A 17,883-nucleotide genomic window follows, 5' to 3' on the forward strand; every position below is an offset into this window, starting at 1 on the left:
CTGGCGCGAGGGAGAGGGACGAAGGGGAACTGGCGAGGGAGAGGGAGGAATTAGCTATAGGGGGGAACTGGCGAGGGAGAGGGAGGAATTAGCTATAGCATTCATTTGTGACGGTGGAGCAGGCCGGAGAGGGTGCAGGGGGTCGTCGGCGGCGGTGGAGCGGGCCGGGGAGGGTGCGGTGGGTCATCGGCGGCGGTGGAGCAGGGGAGCTAGGGTGCGGTGGGTCGTCGGCGGCGGTGGAGCGGGGGAGGGTGCGGTGGGTCGTCGGCGGCGGTGGAGCAGGGAAGGGTGCGGTGGGTCGTCGGCGGCGGTGGAGCGGGGGAGGGTGCGGGGGGTCGGCGGCGGCGCCCGGTGGAGCGGGGTAGAGGGTGCGGGGGTGCTCGGCGGCGAGGAGGACCGGATCTGGCGAGGTGGGATAGCGATCGAGATGGAGGGGGATCGCTAGTAATGGCGCACTGTTCCCTGGTGCGCCATTAGTAGTTTTGCAAAAAAATAAAAAATAAAAAAATATAGTAGTGGCGCACTATGTGGCTAGTGCGCCATTACTAACTAGTAATGGCGCACTGTGCCCTGGTGCGCCATTAGTATGTTTGGAAAAATAAAAAAAATTGTTACTAATGGCGCACCTTGTGTCTGGTGCGCCATTAGTGTCTTTCACACTAATGGCGCACCAGCACATGGTGCGCCACTGCTATATAGCAATGGCGCACCACATGTCTGGTGCGCCATTAGTGGCCATTCCATCTATAGCCCTTTTCCTAGTAGTGCACCCTCAATTCCATTTTTTGTAGTTTTCTTTTATAGACTAAACTAGTGATAAAACAAGAAACAAAAAGATTTGATTGCAAGATCTAAAGATATACCTTCAAGCACTAACCTCCCCGGTAATGGCGCCAGAAATTGCTTAGTTGACGGGGTGTTAGTGCCGCTTACCTAGCCTCCCCGGCAACGGCACCAGAAATTGCTTGATGTCTACTACACAACCTTCTTCTTGTAGACGTTGTTGGGCCTCCAAGTGCAGAGGTTTGTAGGACAGTAACAAATTTCCATCAAGTGGATGACCTAAGGTTTATCAATCCGTGGGAGGCGTAGGATGAAGATGGTCTCTCTCAAACAACCCTGCAACCAAATAACAAAGAGTCTCTTGTGTCCCCAACACACCAATACAATGGTAAATTGTATAGGTGCACTAGTTCGGCGAAGAGATGGTGATACAAGTGCAATATGGATGGTAGATATAGGTTTTTGTAATCTGAAAATATTAAAACAGCAAGGTAGCAAATGGTAAAAGTGAGCGTAAACGGTATTGCAATGCTAGGAAACAAGGCCTAGGGTTCATACTTTCACTAGTGCAAGTTCTCTCAACAATAATAACATAATTAGATCATATAAGAATCCCTCAACATGCAACAAAGAGTCACTCCAAAGTCACTTATAGCGGAGAACAAACGAAGAGATTATTGTAGGGTACGAAACCACCTCAAAGTTATTTTTTCTAATCGATCTATTCAAGAGTCCGTAGTAAAATAACACAAAGCTATTCTTTCTGTTCGATCTATCCTAGAGTTCGTACTAGAATAACACCTTAAGACACATATCAACCAAAACCCTAATGTCACCTAGACACTCCAATGTCACCTCAAGTATCCGTGGGTATGATTATATGATATGCATCACACAATCTCATATTCATCTATTCAACCAACACAAAGAACTTCAAAGAGCGCCCCAAAGTTTCTACCGGAGAGTCAAGATGAAAACGTGTGCCAACCCCTATGCATAAGTTCACAAGGTCACTGAACCCGCAAGTTGATCACCAAAACATACATCAAGTAGATCACGTGAATATCCCATTGTCACCACAGATAAGCACATGCAAGACATACATCAAGTGTTCTCAAATCCTTAAAGATTCAATCCGATAAGATAACTTCAAAGGGAAAACTCAATCCATTACAAGAGATAGAGGGGGAGAAACATCATAAGATCCAACTATAATAACAAAGCTCGCGATACATCAAGATCGTGCCGAATCAAGAACACGAGAGAGAGAGAGATCAAACACATAGCTACTGGTACATACCCTCAGCCCCGAGGGTGATCTACTCCCTCCTCGTCATGGAGAGCGCCGGGATGATGAATATGGCCACCGGTGATGGATCCCCCTCTGGCAGGGTGCCGAAACAGGGTCCCGATTGGTTTTTGGTGGCTATAGAGGCTTGCGGCCGCGGAACTCCCGATCTAGGTTATGTTCTGGGGGTTTCTGTATTTATAGGAGAGGTTGGCATCAAGAACAAGTCAGGGGGCCCCACAGAGAGTCCACGAGGCAGGGGGCGCCCCAGGGGGTGGGCCCGCCCTCCACCCTCGTGGGGCCCACGGGACTCCCCTCCGGTAACTCTTTGTTCAAGTATTTTTTATATTTTCCAGAAAAAATCTCCGTTGATTTTCAACGCATTCCGAGAACTTTTCTTTCTGCACAAAAAGAACACCACGGTAGTTATGCTGAAAACAGCGTTAGTCCGGGTTAGTTCTAACCAAATCATACCAAAATCATGTAAAAAAATTATAAACATGGCATGAATACATAAAAAATTACAGATACGTTGGAGACGTATCAACATCCGTAGGGCTCGCGAGGCCCTCTCTGTCGTCCTTCGAGTTGTGGCACGCGCCGTGGCGCCGCCGTCTCGCGTTGTCAACATGGTCAATAGACATGAGGAATGAGGAGATGACTTTACTTGGAGAGGATGACAGTGGGGACCCCGCCAAGGCCATAGCCGCACGTACGCAAGTGCCTCCTTATTATATACAACTCTAATTTTTTGTGCTTCCTCCTGGTTTCCTGACATCACGGTCCCACACCATTGTCAACCTATGTAGTCAATAAACGAGAGAATTGCACAAGGAGCGACCGACAGCTGGGACCAAGCAGCTTGAGCAGCATTTGTGTTTTTGAGGTGTGAGCACTGCAGAGTTTTTTTAGCGATGTTTTCGTTGTTGTTCAGAGCAGAGCAGGGTATTAACTGGGCGGGTTGTGGCCCGTCTAGCCCAGGCTAGATATCCAGCCCAGATATTAATTTTTTTCAAGCTAAAAATGGCTAGCCTAGCTATACTTTTTTTGAGGAATACCCAGGCAAGGTCAATTTGTTATTCTCCGCCCGCTGGGCTGCAAATCTTTCCTAGAAGGGATGCATTAAGCTTAACAACAAAATGGGCTTTAAGAAATAATAAATGGGATGTAATTATAAAAACTGGGCAGTAACTATAAAAAGTGCACCAAACACGTAATTAGTTTATAAAATATTATTTTTGGATTTTGAAAATTTTAATTTCATTAATTGTTGCGCGCGCAATGTTTCGTTGGATTTTTACGTAATACAAATTTATATTGAAATTGTATTTAATTTGACTAGAAATTTCAGGATAAAAATATTTCGGATCCCATCAAAATGTGGGAAATTTTATTGAATTCTGTTTTGAATGGTTGGTTGAAATTATTAATCGTTGTCCTAGCTAGAAAATGGGTTGTACTTTTAACAAACTATAAATGGGTTGTAGTAAATTCCATTAGAATTCAAAAATGGGCTGTACATTCTTACAAATCACAAATAGGCTATAAGTTCTCTGCCACACACTTGCTGCCCTACTAAGTTGACACGTCCCCTAAAAAAAGTAAGTTGACGCGTATGGAAGGCTTTGTCAACTTATAGTCAACACACGGTTCTAGCAGCAGTGGCCGTTGGATGTCCATCCAACGTATGTCGTGCTTCTTCTTCAATCTTGGATATTCTAGCTTCAGCCGCCCAAAAAATGATTCCTCCCCTTGACATTTGGGGCGCACCGTTTCGGAGGCTGACCTGTGGGCCTACTAAGTTGACGTGTACCAAGGGCTTTGTCAACGAATGACATCCATCGGAAGTGGACTGTACGTGGAGAGGCTGACAGCTGGGTCCATGGCCGCACGCAAGGAAATGCATCCTTATTACGCACAAAATAATGATTCCTCCACCTGACAGCTGGGACCCACCAGAAGGGCCTTTGTATTTCGCGAAATAAACGTTCCCCCACTGACAGGTCGGGCCCACCAGCTATATCTTCGCACGCAAGGAAGTGCCTCCTTATTACGCACACAAAAATGAATACTCCCCCTACTAGCTGGGACCCACCATAGTGGGAGGCTGACTTGTGGGTCTACTAAGATGACGGGGACGGAGGGATTTGTCAACTTAGTTAATATGAATGATTCTAGCTCCAGTGGTCGTACGATGTCCATCCAACGGTCGTAGTGCTTCTTCAACCTCTGGTTTTCTTGCTCCAGCCGCCCAAAGCAGCGCCGGTCGTGCTGCCTGCTCCTGCCTCCCGTGGCCGGCTGTGCTACCGCGGAGGCCTCACCGCCCCCTACTACTCCCACCGCTGGCTAGGCCATCCCTCTACTCACTCACACCCCCTGTTATTCTGCGGCGATGGCAGCTTCACACAGCAGCCGAAGCAATGAACCCTAGTACTCCTCTCCGTGTGGGCATCCACTGCCGCGTCTTCCCCGGCTCCGCGTCGTCCCCTTCCTAGGCCTCGCCGTCGTCCACCGCCTTGGTACTCTCGGTGCGGTGTGGTCAATGTGGTCAACGAACGACTTCCGTCGGAAGAGTACTGTACGTGGAGAGGCTGATAGCTGGGTCCATGGCCGCAGCAAGGAAGTGCCTCCTTATTACGCGGAAAATAATGATTCCTCCACCTAACAGGAGGGACCCACCGGACGGGCCACCGTATTTTGCAACAACAAAAAACGTTTCCCCCTGACTGCTGGGACCCACCAGCTATATCTTCGCACGCAAGGAAGTGCGTCCATATTACGGGCAAAAAAACATTTCCCCCTAGCTGCTGGGACCCACCAGCTACATCTTCGCACACAAGGAAGTGCCTGACAGTCGGGACCCACCTGGTCGAAGTGTACGTAGCGTTGTCATTCTGGTCGCGAACATGTACGTACATACTGGTCGATCGGTCTGTCAGCAGGCTGCAGCGATGAACCATGGCCGTGTAAGGAAGGGCACGTGTCATAGTAGAGGCACGCACGTAGCATGTACACGTACGTATAGCCAGGGTGCAAGAAAGTAAATACGGCCACATATGTACATACGGGCGGGGTCTCGGACGCCTACTCGCGCATACGTACGGCCAGGGCTCGTGTACATGGCTGGGTCGGAACGGAGAAACTGCATCGTCATCGTGTTCATGGGGAGGCAACGGAATGCGTTCTGTTCATAGGGAGGCAACGGAATACGTCATGTTCATCGGGAGCCAACCGGCTTGGACGAAACAGCCGATCGAAACGAGGCCTGGCGTACCGCAGAACGGAGGAAACGGCCTTGTGTTCGACCGGCCATGGTCGAAACGGGATTCTGTTCATCGGGAGGGGTCTAGCGTACCGAAAAACGGAGGAAACGGTCTTCTCATGGACCTTCTACGGTCGAAACAGGGTCCTGTTGATCGGGAGAACTGTGGCATACCGTAAAATGGAGGAAACGGACTTGTGTTGGAGCGCTATGGTCGAAACGGGGGTCCTGTTCATCGGGAGGGGTGTGGCGTACCGCAAAACGGGACTCCACGTGATACTGTTCATCTCCACCGCCGACCTCCTCTAGCCTCCATGGGCTACTGTTCATCCACCGTCGACCTCCTCCAGCCTCCACCTGCGACTGTTCATCCACGGGCTCCTGTTCATCCAGCCTCCACCGCTCCTCCACTGGCTACTGTTCAACGAGCCCTCTCCTCGGGGTCCTGTTCAACCACCCCTCCACGGGCTACTATTCATCCAGCCCTCCATCGGCTATTGTTCAACCAGCCCTCCACGGGGTCCTGTTCATCCACCCCCAACCGGCTTGATCGATCGGGGTCCTGTTCATCCAGCGGCAACACCACGGGGTCCTGTTCATCCAACCCCCCACCAGGAACTGTTCATCCAAACCCCCAACAACGCTCAATATTCATCAAGAGGCAGCATCGATCGGCTTCAGTTAGCAGCAGTAGCGAAGGAATCACTCGTGTTCAGTTAATAGCAAGGGATCGATCGCTCGGGTTCAGTAATGTAGCTAGTGCAATCGCTCGAGTTCAGTTAGAGCCCAACGCCTCGCTCGGGTTTAGTTAGAGCGCAACGCCTCGCACACACGCGCGTACGTATACAAGAGAAATGCGCATCGCTCGGCCCCCGACCACCAACCGTAACCGGGAACTCCCCGATATTTTCCTCGCCCTCGCTTCTACCACGGTTTTTTTCCATCATGAACGGCCCAAAGAATGTCATGCAGCTGCGTCTCCGGGCCGCCCAGGACGAAAAGCCCATTTTCTGTCATGATTTTTTGTCATAGAAGTAGGAGCCCACCACATCTATGATGATACCGGGTTTTGGCATAGTTAACGTCACGTAAGTGTCATAAGCATGATAGGAAAAAAATCGTTCGGCCCAAAATGTCACGGATGTGTCTTTTTTTGTAGTGGTTGCTTGGGATACACTGCCAAATGCTGCCAATTCACAGTGCAATATCTTACCCCGTTGTACTGAGGATGACTGGATAGCTTATGCTGGAAACCATCGGGAGTATCTTGCTGGGGAATACTGGGTATCATGCTTCAGAAGCTTCCCCCCCTTAAAGACTTGCTCGCGAAGACCCAGTACCTTATGCTGGAAGCTTTTGTGGTTGCTTACTGAAGAAGACATAGTATCTTGCACCGGAAGTCATCCAGGTATCGTACTGAGGAAGATAGATGAATCTTGCCTTGGAAGCTTCTCTGGTAGCTTGCGAGGGAAGATTGGGTTGCTTACACCAGAACCTTCTCATTGTGATATACGGACCGGTTACCACATATGCATACCATCTTAATATTTCTACTGTTGATTACTTGCATGAAACAGGGTTTGCTGGACTATCCTCCTTTCTGAGTATTGAATACATGGCACATTCTTGCTTTCTTCCAGGTATATCATGTTTCATAATCATCCTCAAAGAAGAATCAAACCTTGCATCTAAACCATACCTTTGACTGATAATATACTGTCGATCTTGCACACAATTTATCTCCTTGCTGATTTGATCATTTCTGCTATGATGAATGCACACTGAGGGGGACTTGATTATCCGTACTGTTGTGAGAAGTGCACGCTAATGCAAACTTGATTATCAGCATCAAGATAAGATATTCCCCATTTCACTACAGTCGGCTGAGAAATCCACTCTGTTTAGCTGAGTTTCCAAATATTTGAACTCCTTGTTGATTCTTCGGGTCCAGTATCGGTGACGAGCAACTTTAATAAGGGGAAACAATATGTAAAACCGAAGGCCCAAAGAAAAAAGCAAAAGAAACGACGAAATGAAAGCACACAAGCATACAAATAATAAAATTAATCAAGCAACATCACATATTACTGCTACTCACAACAATAATATGCATGCATACCTAAGCACACAAATCTCGCGGAAACTCCAGTATTACGGTCTAATATGTTGTGGCGGTGTGCACGAAAAGTGAATCCTAGTGTGGAAAGAGTTGGTGTAACCAAGGCTACACCAAGCGCTGGCTGAACACCGGCTGGATCTGGATGGATACACAGGTGAGGACGGACTTGGTGATCATGTAGCGAGACACAAGGTCATGACCACATCATCATCAAGCGTACGGAAGGAAACCGTACACGTCCAAAGAATGGGATGACAGGGTAGGGTAGTGGTGGAAAAGCAAGGCTTGCTGGCATTGCCCTTTTCTGATAACCAAGATCAGTAAGGGTTGCCAAAGGGATGAGATGAAGGGCACGGTTCGGGATAGACACAAGTCTATCACCGAAACGATATGGGTGGGTGATGAAAAAGATATTGACGCGATATCTGAGCATAACTCCTGCAAATGGTGTCTGGAACACTTGGTACCAGGGCATCACTCTGCCGGGACAGAGATGATGTCGAACACCGAAAAGCAGGGATGCAAAGAAGAAGGGTGCAGGTAGTGGATCAAAACCGAGACCACCTACACTCACAAGATCACTATTAGCGGCCAGATAAAATCTATATGGATGCTATGCAACAAACAAATGCAGCAAACAAGTGCAACAAACCAACTGGGCTCTATACTACCGCTTTCTAACGCTTGCACAAGCTAGGGCGTCCTACAGCCAGACCTACTCTGATACTAAGCCTGTGGCACCCCGGCTTAGAGAAACCGAAATGCCCCGTATTCTAGCCCAGAGATCGAGGAGAAGTCTTCTGGAATACGGCACTGCTTAGCATAGAACAAACTAGCTCTTTATTACAGTCTATATGGGTACAAGGGGATTACATCGGCATGACGACAGTACGTGTGCCACGGTTGCTCCATGCAAGAAGCAGAACAACACGAAGCAGTGGAATAACTCTTGCAGCAGAACATCGACGACGGTGATGAACTCCACTCCGCATGGGACTTTGGCTGGAACGCTTATCCTAGCTCGCAAATAAGGGATACACGATAAACAGGCAATCAAATCCGGCATGACCTACAAACTAGCATGACAGACTAGGTCAGTACATTGAATGTACCTGCAAGCTCACAGCAACCAAGAGCAATCAAGACAGACAACAGCATGGCAATTACATGTTAACAAGGATTAACATGATACTATCAGAACAACATGGCATATACAACATGATACAACTAGAACAATACGAGCATGGCATGAACATATAAACATGATGATACAAGCATGCAACATGATAACGCTATCATGCACCAACTTACTCTGCTCGGTTTATCTTATAATCATCACTTGCATAAGCTTACCATCACGGACATCATACGATCATTTCAGGATCCAATTAAGCTTGGTATTACAATACCGTAGTAATCATTAATGACCACATGGAGCTTGACCTTAACCCTTGACTCTCGCATAACACCACAAAATATCCAACAACTCGGTATCCTCGATACCATGGTGATCATCCCATGATCACAAACAACCTCTTTCTCATCATCGAACCAGGGTTGTTATTAAGCACATTATTATTATTACTGTTGACCCATAGTGTGACCAACTACGAACTGGGCCCTTATCCGCAGGCGCGGTTATCGATAGATTTAATACACACTCTACAGAGGTTAGCACACTGTACCCATACCACGGAACCCATGGCCTCGCACTCCCATTCGGGTGGACCAACGGCGTTCCGACAAAACCGATCTACTGCCATGACACTCTCCCGGTCACTCTAACAAACTCCCCTCTGGGCTAAGCCATGGGTGGCCCCGTGCCTACCAAAGGCATCAACGGCCACCGTCGTGGCAAAACAAACAACGGTCCCAAATGCGGAGAAGGATCCTTACAACAATAATGGGCACACAAGGCTTATGCCGTCCTACCTGATCAGGGTAGCGCCCGCGCATAACCTTCCCTCCTTGGAGGCACTGGCGAGAGGCATGACAATAGACCAAGTTAGGCCCTTCCCATTAAAGGCAAATGTGGCTGCACTGGTTAGCTTGATATTGTGGCACCATGACTCAGCCAACGGTTGTTCAAGTTCATTATAATCCGGTTAAACTTGAATGCAATAAGCTGAGTCATATTAAAATAACATGATGCAACTATAATGCATGAGCATGATATCAATATAAGCATGGAGGTGCAACATAATCATCGAGCATAACCACAATGAAGCATTAAACCAAATGAGCATGGCATACTGACGAGCATAAGCATAACATTACCCATGAACATAGCATGACTACTAGCATCTTAAATAAATACCATGCAAGAACATAACAAGGATAATACCAAGCAAGCATGTAACCAGCTAGATGCAATGGAACATGCATCGCAATGGTACTGAATAACAGACGGTAAACATGCATCAGAATGAACATCACTACTATTAGAATGTACTACTACTATCAAGCATAATAGGTGACAATAATACTAGCAAGTAGTACAAGACAACAAGATGCATCGGCACATAGCATGAAGGTGGACATGAATCCACGAACATAACCGAAACAACGACAGCAGAAGCAAACAAGCAGATGGATAACGAGCAATTTTTTACTAAATATTCAAGTAGAAACCATGGCTACTGCATGGCTATCATGCAAGTGGCTGTTGTGGCTTGCCTGGGGGTGACAGAGACTCCGGGAAGAAGTGCGGTGAAGCCGCGGAACGAAACGCCGGACGGTTCTCTCTCGGAGGGGGCTGATTAGAGACAAGGGCAAAATGGTCATTTTCACTGTAGGACCACCTAGTAAAAATGACACCAACATAAAGAGCTCGATGAGACAAAGAAGTGAGCGTTGGTTTCACCTCAATCGGAGTTATGGTCGAAAAGTTATGAGGTGTTGAAGATCAAGGACTAATCTGTGAAAAGATCGTCACAAACAGGTCCCTGGCGAGGAAAAACAGAACACGCCTTCGGGCAGATTACGTTTTGATTAAAGGAAAACGTATTTTCAGCCGCAATAGATTGGTAATACACTTTCTCGAAACGAAAACATATTTCCGTAAAAGACGTTTCCACTTATCCACGTGGACCAGGGGGAGGAGAGGCTTACAGGTGGGGTCCAGGCACAGGGGGAGGGGCCAGGCTCGGTCGTCTCCTGTGCCTCGCGTGAAGCAGAGCAGCGGCAGGGGAGGGAAGAGGCCAAGGGGCCGGCCGGCTCAGGCCACATCCGGCCGAGCCGAGGCCACCAGCGGGTGATCGGGACCGGGGTGCCTCCGTTAAGAGGAGACACGACTGCCGGGGAGGAGCGGAGAGGCGGCGAGGCGCGGCGCCAGGAGGTGGACAGAGAGGTGGGGGCAGTGGTGGTCTCCGGTGACGCGGGCATCTCCGGCAAGGGGAGAGGGGGTGGGGCGGCTGAGTGGAACGAGGGGGATCTAGTGGACGTGGTTAGAGGAGCGGAGGGGGCCTGTGGTGGTCGGAACCAAGCCGAGGCCGAGGCCGCCATGGAGGATGACGGCGAACCGAGGCGAGATGAGGCGACTCCGGTGACCAAATAACGTGAGATAGGAGTGGGTGAGGTGCGGGAGGACTCGAGGCATCCTTATATAGGCGCGAGGAGGGCTCAGGGATGCTCTAGAGAGCTCCATCTCGACGCCAATGGAGGATACAGACGAGGCAGGTCACGGGCAAGCTCGACGGAGAGAAAACGACGGCTAAACAGAAGGGGTCCCGAGCACGGGATAACTATGTCGATCACGGGGAAGCTCCTGGACAAGGTTTAAAGTTGAGACGACGAGGGCACTACTAGGAAAAGGCTTATTAGTGGCGCACCTGTTTTGGCCATTAATGGCGCACTACACGTGCGCCACTAGTAACATATACTAATGGCGCACCCCTGGTGCGCCATTAGTATACCAGACTATAGTGGCGCACCAGGCAGTGCGCCATTAGTAAGTCACACGGTGCGCCATTAGTGTGCCTCCCAAGGGGGCCATATTTACCTTGTGCTTTGGGTTACTAATGGCGCACTAACAGATAATGCGCCACTAGTATTTTTTATAGCAGTGCGCCACTAATGTGTTGTATGGTGCGCCACTAGTATGAATATTAGGAATTATTATTTTTTCTTTTCTGATATTTGCACAGGTTACAAAATATATTAGTGCACAGAATATAGACAGCACAACATATAAACAGCAGATTCATCAAATACAATAGAAGATTAGTCTCCGAATACAATTCATCATATTAGTCTCCGAATTCAAAAGACCGAACAAAGTTAGAACATTAGAAGTCTCGAGACCGCGAGTAGCGAGTTTGTCGAAAGTAATACTGCATTCGGAGATAATTAAGAGATGTGTCCTCTCTTATCTCTGTGCTACTGCTACTGCTATGCCTAAACATGACTTAGATTGAACTGAGGCAACATGTGGTGCATGTCGAAAGTAATACTAATCCTAACTTGATCAAGTTTGGATTGTACTACTTTCGACATGCACCACATGCATGTTACCTTCACCTCAATCCAATCCATGTTCATTTCACCCACAGATATATAATAACTCTTCATGCTCGCATCATGCATCATCATAATAACAAGTCCTACTAATCATCATCATACAACTTCTACTCGTTATAATAACAAGTCATACGATCGTCATCCCGATAGTCATCGAACCAACCCTACTTAATTGTTCTTAGCACATGATCATCAGTATTAGGCAGGACCTAAATACCCTACTTAAGGTAAAATAGCATAAAACAATATAGACCCTGACTCTCCATTATGGAGAATGGAGATCATCCTGTCTCCAATTCTTGCGCGGCGCTTCCTTTTGCTTCCAAGAACCTCCTTACGACTGTCCATACATTTTTTCCATTCTCTGATTAGCATGTCTCCACTTCTTTTAGAAATCCGGTATGGACAGTTGAGATTTGTAGGATGACCTGGATATATGTTCAAAACACGAAGGCTACCATTCTGATACATCAAATGAGGCACACAATCCTCTGGGATTCTCTGTTGAAAAACATAGTAATAACTTCATAGTTAGCAATGATGTACTAGTTTTAGAAGTATGCAAAAGATGCACGGATGTCGTAATAGTAAAAAATCTTACGAGGGTATCTCCATGGTAGTTACCGTAGTTCAACACGTGCACTAGTGGCACGTATTGACCATAATGTTGAGGAGTTTGATTGTAGATATTGTAATTCTCAAGATCAGTACAAAATCCGACCAGATGATTTTTCTCCTGATAAGTTAACTCGGGGCCATCGGTGTAGTGGGTTTTGTCTACCATGTTCCGCACATTGTTTGAACAATCAAAATAAGCTGTCAATGGAAATAAGCTGTCAACTATTTTGAAATGAAAAATATAAATTAGTTAATAATTAACTATGTTTGAGAAACTCACATAGCGATAGAACTGGAGGCGTATCAACAAGGACCCAAATGTCCATATTGTCTTGGTCGATGTCAGGATCACTAAGATCCATGGTGACAAGCATACCCTCATAAAAACCATACATCTTGCAAAATGCTTCCCAATTTTTGCAACCAAAATGGGTTACGCTCCCAGAATTATACAGATTTACTTCAAAATCCACATCATGAAGAGTCCTTAGGTGAATTTTCTTTGTTTCATAATTTTCATGGTCTTCAAAATCCATCCTCTCCAAGACATAGCGTCTTGCATGGCATGGGATAAGCTATACTCGAATTGTAAAAGATGAAAATTACACGTTGAAATAGTTGAAGTCATGCTTAATTATGAAAAAAACACTTGTCGTCGTTGCGTACCGTTTCAACTTTGAAGGTCTCCTCGAGCTTAATGCTGAAGCGCTGATCATCGTCCAGGTGAGGCCTGTCGCACAGACCTCGATCGTCGTGGCACCAGCCGCACTCCCCCGGGAGACTTTCGTCGTCCGATGATGACATTTCCTACGTTCATAATTCAAAACTACATCATCTCTTGCGTCCGTACATCGTCGAATATTATCACTAATACACCTCGAATACTATCATACATATAGCATCGCTAGTACAGCTAGAACCATAGCGCCTGACTGGTATCTAATTAGAAATGGAGGGTGGAGAAATGGAGAAATGGAACTGGTTAAGAGTTGAAAGAAAGGTATCTAATTAGAAACATAGGTGGAGGGTCTTGTAGAGGATAGATCGGTAGATAGGTAGCAGGGCCATCCAAATAGATGCCCAGTGGAGTTGGCCTAAAAACATTTCTTTCTTTAAGCTACTACTTCCATCTCAAGTATTTATGGTCAAGGGTTAGCAGGGCCATCCAAATAGAATATGTGGTATGGGCTTTTTTAGTAGGTCATCCTACCAGATTAGGGTTTCTCGATGACGAGCAACTGACATTAGTAATAACTATGAGTTGATATCACGCTTCTATATGTATAACACAAGTGGCAGTTGATCCTACTTAATTAAGTACTAAGATACCCCGGCCCATGCATTAGTCGCAAGTGCCCAATATGTCCTATTTTTAGCAAAGTCATGCTAAAATTCACGGAAAATTTCAGCATGACCTTTGCTGAAAATAGGACATATGGAGTACCCGAATTTGTCGGAACGGAAGTTAATCGACATTCCGGCAAACTCAAGGGCCTCTCGGGGTACCTGCAAAATCATTATCCCCGCGTAATGAAGTCGCCAATGGGTCATTTCAGAAGATCACAAGTAGCATCATCACAAGTACAACATCATCACAAGTACAACAGCAACAGCAGTGAATACAGGCATAACAGCAGCAGCAGGTTTATTCTTCTTTTTCATAAACACTAATTGTTGCCAACATCATCACAAGTAGCATCATCACAAGTACAACATCATCACAAGTTTAATTTTATATATACTAGGTATATACTATACATACCAGCCCATCCAAAAACTTTGCTAGCCGTGTGTGTGACAATAATAATAATAATAATAATAAAGAGATAAAAGAAAAAACCAAAGCTAGTCAGCCGTGTGTACATCTTTCCCATCCTTTTATTCCCTCAAAAAACGTTCCCGGGCCAATCAACCTGCTGCGTGGGCGCCGACCTCCCACAACATACAGCCATGCTATGTATGATATGATTTACTAAAGCAGAACCCACCCAGGTGCTGAACATATATGAGATGCTTGTCTCAACAAATAAATCCGAAGGATCATCTTTTATTTCGTTCTTGGTAAGCACACCAAAGATCTAACAAAATGTTCTGACAATAGATCACACATCTTGTAGCTTCGCATAATACTCTAAAGCTAGAGTTAAAAAAATCTGAAGATAAACAGCAACCAGTGTAACATTTCAGAGTACTCTGAATCTGAAGACACATTGATCCTTCCACTGTCTGCCCAAATATGAGCTGAAAGACTTTTTTGATTCAGAACTTCAATGCGTTTTGTTTCAGTTTTGGCTAGGAGAGACTATAACAGAGTAACAGATGCCTTAGAAAATTAAGTGTGTTCACTCAGTGTAAATGATGGTGTTAATGCAGAAAGCGTAGCAATCCCTTAGTACTTGGAACTAGTGGCGAGCAGAGTGAGCTTGGACCAGTATGTAACTTATGCAACTCTGCACTTTTCTCTCAAAAGAACACAATCCAGCCATTCAGATGCTCACCGTGGAGGAGTGGAGGACTGGATGATCTGCAGCTTCGGGACGGAGGCGCCGTGGGCAGCCGGTGCAGAGGGGCTCGATCTGCTGCTTCGGGGGCTTCTGGAGGAGGCGGACCCGTGCTCGGTGAAGCCTGCTCGGGGAGGAAACGCATGATTCGGGGCGATGACAGCAGTGGCTTGCGATCCAGTGGAGGGTGGTGGATGGTTGGGAGGAGGGGGAGGGGGCGGCGTCGGTGGATGGTTGGTTGGGGGTGGCGGCGGCTGTGGTGGATGCTTGGGAGCGGCGGCAACGGTGGATGCTCGGGGGTGGCGGTGGCTTGCGGTGGTGAGGGGTGGAAGAGCTGCGGTGGTGATGGGTGGAGGAGCGCTGGAGGTGGGGGCGGGGCGCGCTGGAAAGGGGTCATCGGCGGCGAGGGGGAAAGGGATCTGGCGCGCGGGGGGCGAGGGGGCTAGGGATTTGATCTGGTGCGGGGGGCGAGGGGGAAAGGGATAGAGGGGGGAAAGGGATAGCAATGGCGCACCTCCAAGGGGTGCGCCATAAGTACATCCATAGCAATGGCGCACCACCGTGGGGTGCGGCATAAGTAACTTTTTTTATTGATAACAATGGCGCACCCACTCCTGGTGCGCCATTAGTAACTTTTTTTTTATTTTTTATTGATAAAAATTATTACACTATATAGAGGAGAGGAGTAGAGGAGGGAGGGAGGGAGGGAGCATTTACATTCGTTGACGAGGCGGTGGTTGGCGTCGCATCGGAGATGCAGACCGTAGAAGGAGGAGGAGGCCGATCGTGGTCGTGGTCGTGGGCCAGCCTTGTCACTTCGCGTCGGCGTTCGTTGTCAGCCGTCGATGGACTGCGAGTAGCCCCGCCGAAGTCTCCACCTCCGGGCTTCGGCTTCCTCATCACGGCGGCGGAACAAGGTGTAGCTGCCGGTGGGGTGGGGTGGGGCGGCTGCGGCGAATGGGGTTGAGGAGCGACGCGACCTAGCCTAAGCTAGGTTGGAGCGAGGGAGGGTGCGGGGGGTCGTCGGCGGCGGTGGAGCGGGGGAGGGTGCGGGGGGTCGTCGGTGGCGGTGGAGCGGGGGAGGGTGCGGGGGGTCGTCGGCAGCGAGGGGGTCTGGCGAGGGGGATCGAGATGGAGGGGGATCTGGCGCGGGGGGCGAGGGGAAAAGGAATAGAGGGGGGAAGAATAGCAATGGCGCACCACCCAGGGGTGCGCCATAAGTACATCCATAGCAATGGCGCACCACCGAGGGGTGCGCCATTAGTAACTTTTTTTATTTTTGAAAATATCATCAAATTTGTTATTTGAAAATATCATCAAATTTTTTATTTGAAAATATCATCAAATTTTTTTTTGGATTTTTAATTGCATTCATTTGTGAATTGGTAAAACATTTACGAATATGAAAAAATATCATCAAATTTAAAAAAATATTCATGAATTCAAAAGGTGCCCATGAAATTTAAAAATATTCATGAGTTCAAAAAATATTAACAAATTCAATAATTTTTCTGAGTTAGAAATTCAATACCAGAATAAACACATAAATAAATATTCATGAGGACTAGAATAGAAGAAATATCATTACTAGTTTTGCAAAAAAAATTGTTAGTAGTGGCGCACCTTGTTTGTGGTGCGCCATTACTAGTTTGAACTAGTAATGGCGCACTTTACCCAAGTGCGCATTACAAGTTTTGGAAAAATAAAATAAAAATTGCTAGTAATGGCGCACCGTGTGTGTGGTGCGCCATTACTAGTTAAAACTATTAATGGCGCACTATGCCCTGGTGCGCCATTAGTAATTTTGGAAAAATAAAATAAAATTTGCTAGTAATGGCGCACCGTGTGTCTGGTGCGCCATTAGTAATGAGGACACTAATGGCGCACCTGTAACTGGTGCGCCACTGCTATATAGCAGTGGCGCACCACATACATGGTGTGCCATTAATGTCCGTATCAGCTATAGCCCTTTTAATAGTAGTGGGGAGACGATGGGTACAGTGCCGAGGTCTTGCCAGAGCACGAGTTTGGCTGGTCGTGACCCGTGGTCACCGCGTGAACTGGCATACCAGGTGCCAGGTGATCACCCACATCATGTATGGTAGATAAACCCTGCTACCGTTAGTATAAATGAAGAAATAAATCGGTCCAGGGGCAAAGAAGAGATTTGGAGGAGGACCCAAAACATTTTGGCAGCAAGATGTTTGTGCTGCGGGGAGACAAACACAGAAGAATATAGACTCGGGGCTTTGTCATGGTGTGATCACACAGTAAGATGATCACTTCTGCAAATTTTCAGCTCATTAGGATGAAGATACATGGTACTTGCTGTAGAAACCACCATTATGACCAGAATTAGAGATTTGGATGATGCACTCATATGGAGAGGCAAGTTGAGCTGAAATTGGGCATGTCCCAATGATTCGAAGATATGAGGATGCCCAAAAAGTTTCATGCCATTTGGACGTGCCAAAGTAGCACTTGCTTCATATAGCTTTGTTGTGGACAGAAACTTGAAAAATAGCACATGGCAAATGGTGTAATGGATTGAGCCAAATTTTGGTGGAGGCAGTTTATGTAGTTAGGGTAATGTCCTGGTAAATTTTAAACTTAAATGAAGCAATATAAAATATACTTGCTTCACTAACTAAAAATTTGGACAGAAACAAAGATTTGAAGGTATGCTCACATGGATGCATTGCATGCTCTCAAATCTTGAGGAGGGTGATGATTTGGTGATACGAAGGGCCATGCAAAATTTCAACTCAATTGGATTAACCTAGATAGTACTTCC

The sequence above is a fragment of the Triticum aestivum genome, chromosome 6D (assembly GCF_018294505.1).
Source record: "Triticum aestivum cultivar Chinese Spring chromosome 6D, IWGSC CS RefSeq v2.1, whole genome shotgun sequence".
Lineage (NCBI taxonomy): Eukaryota > Viridiplantae > Streptophyta > Magnoliopsida > Poales > Poaceae > Triticum > Triticum aestivum.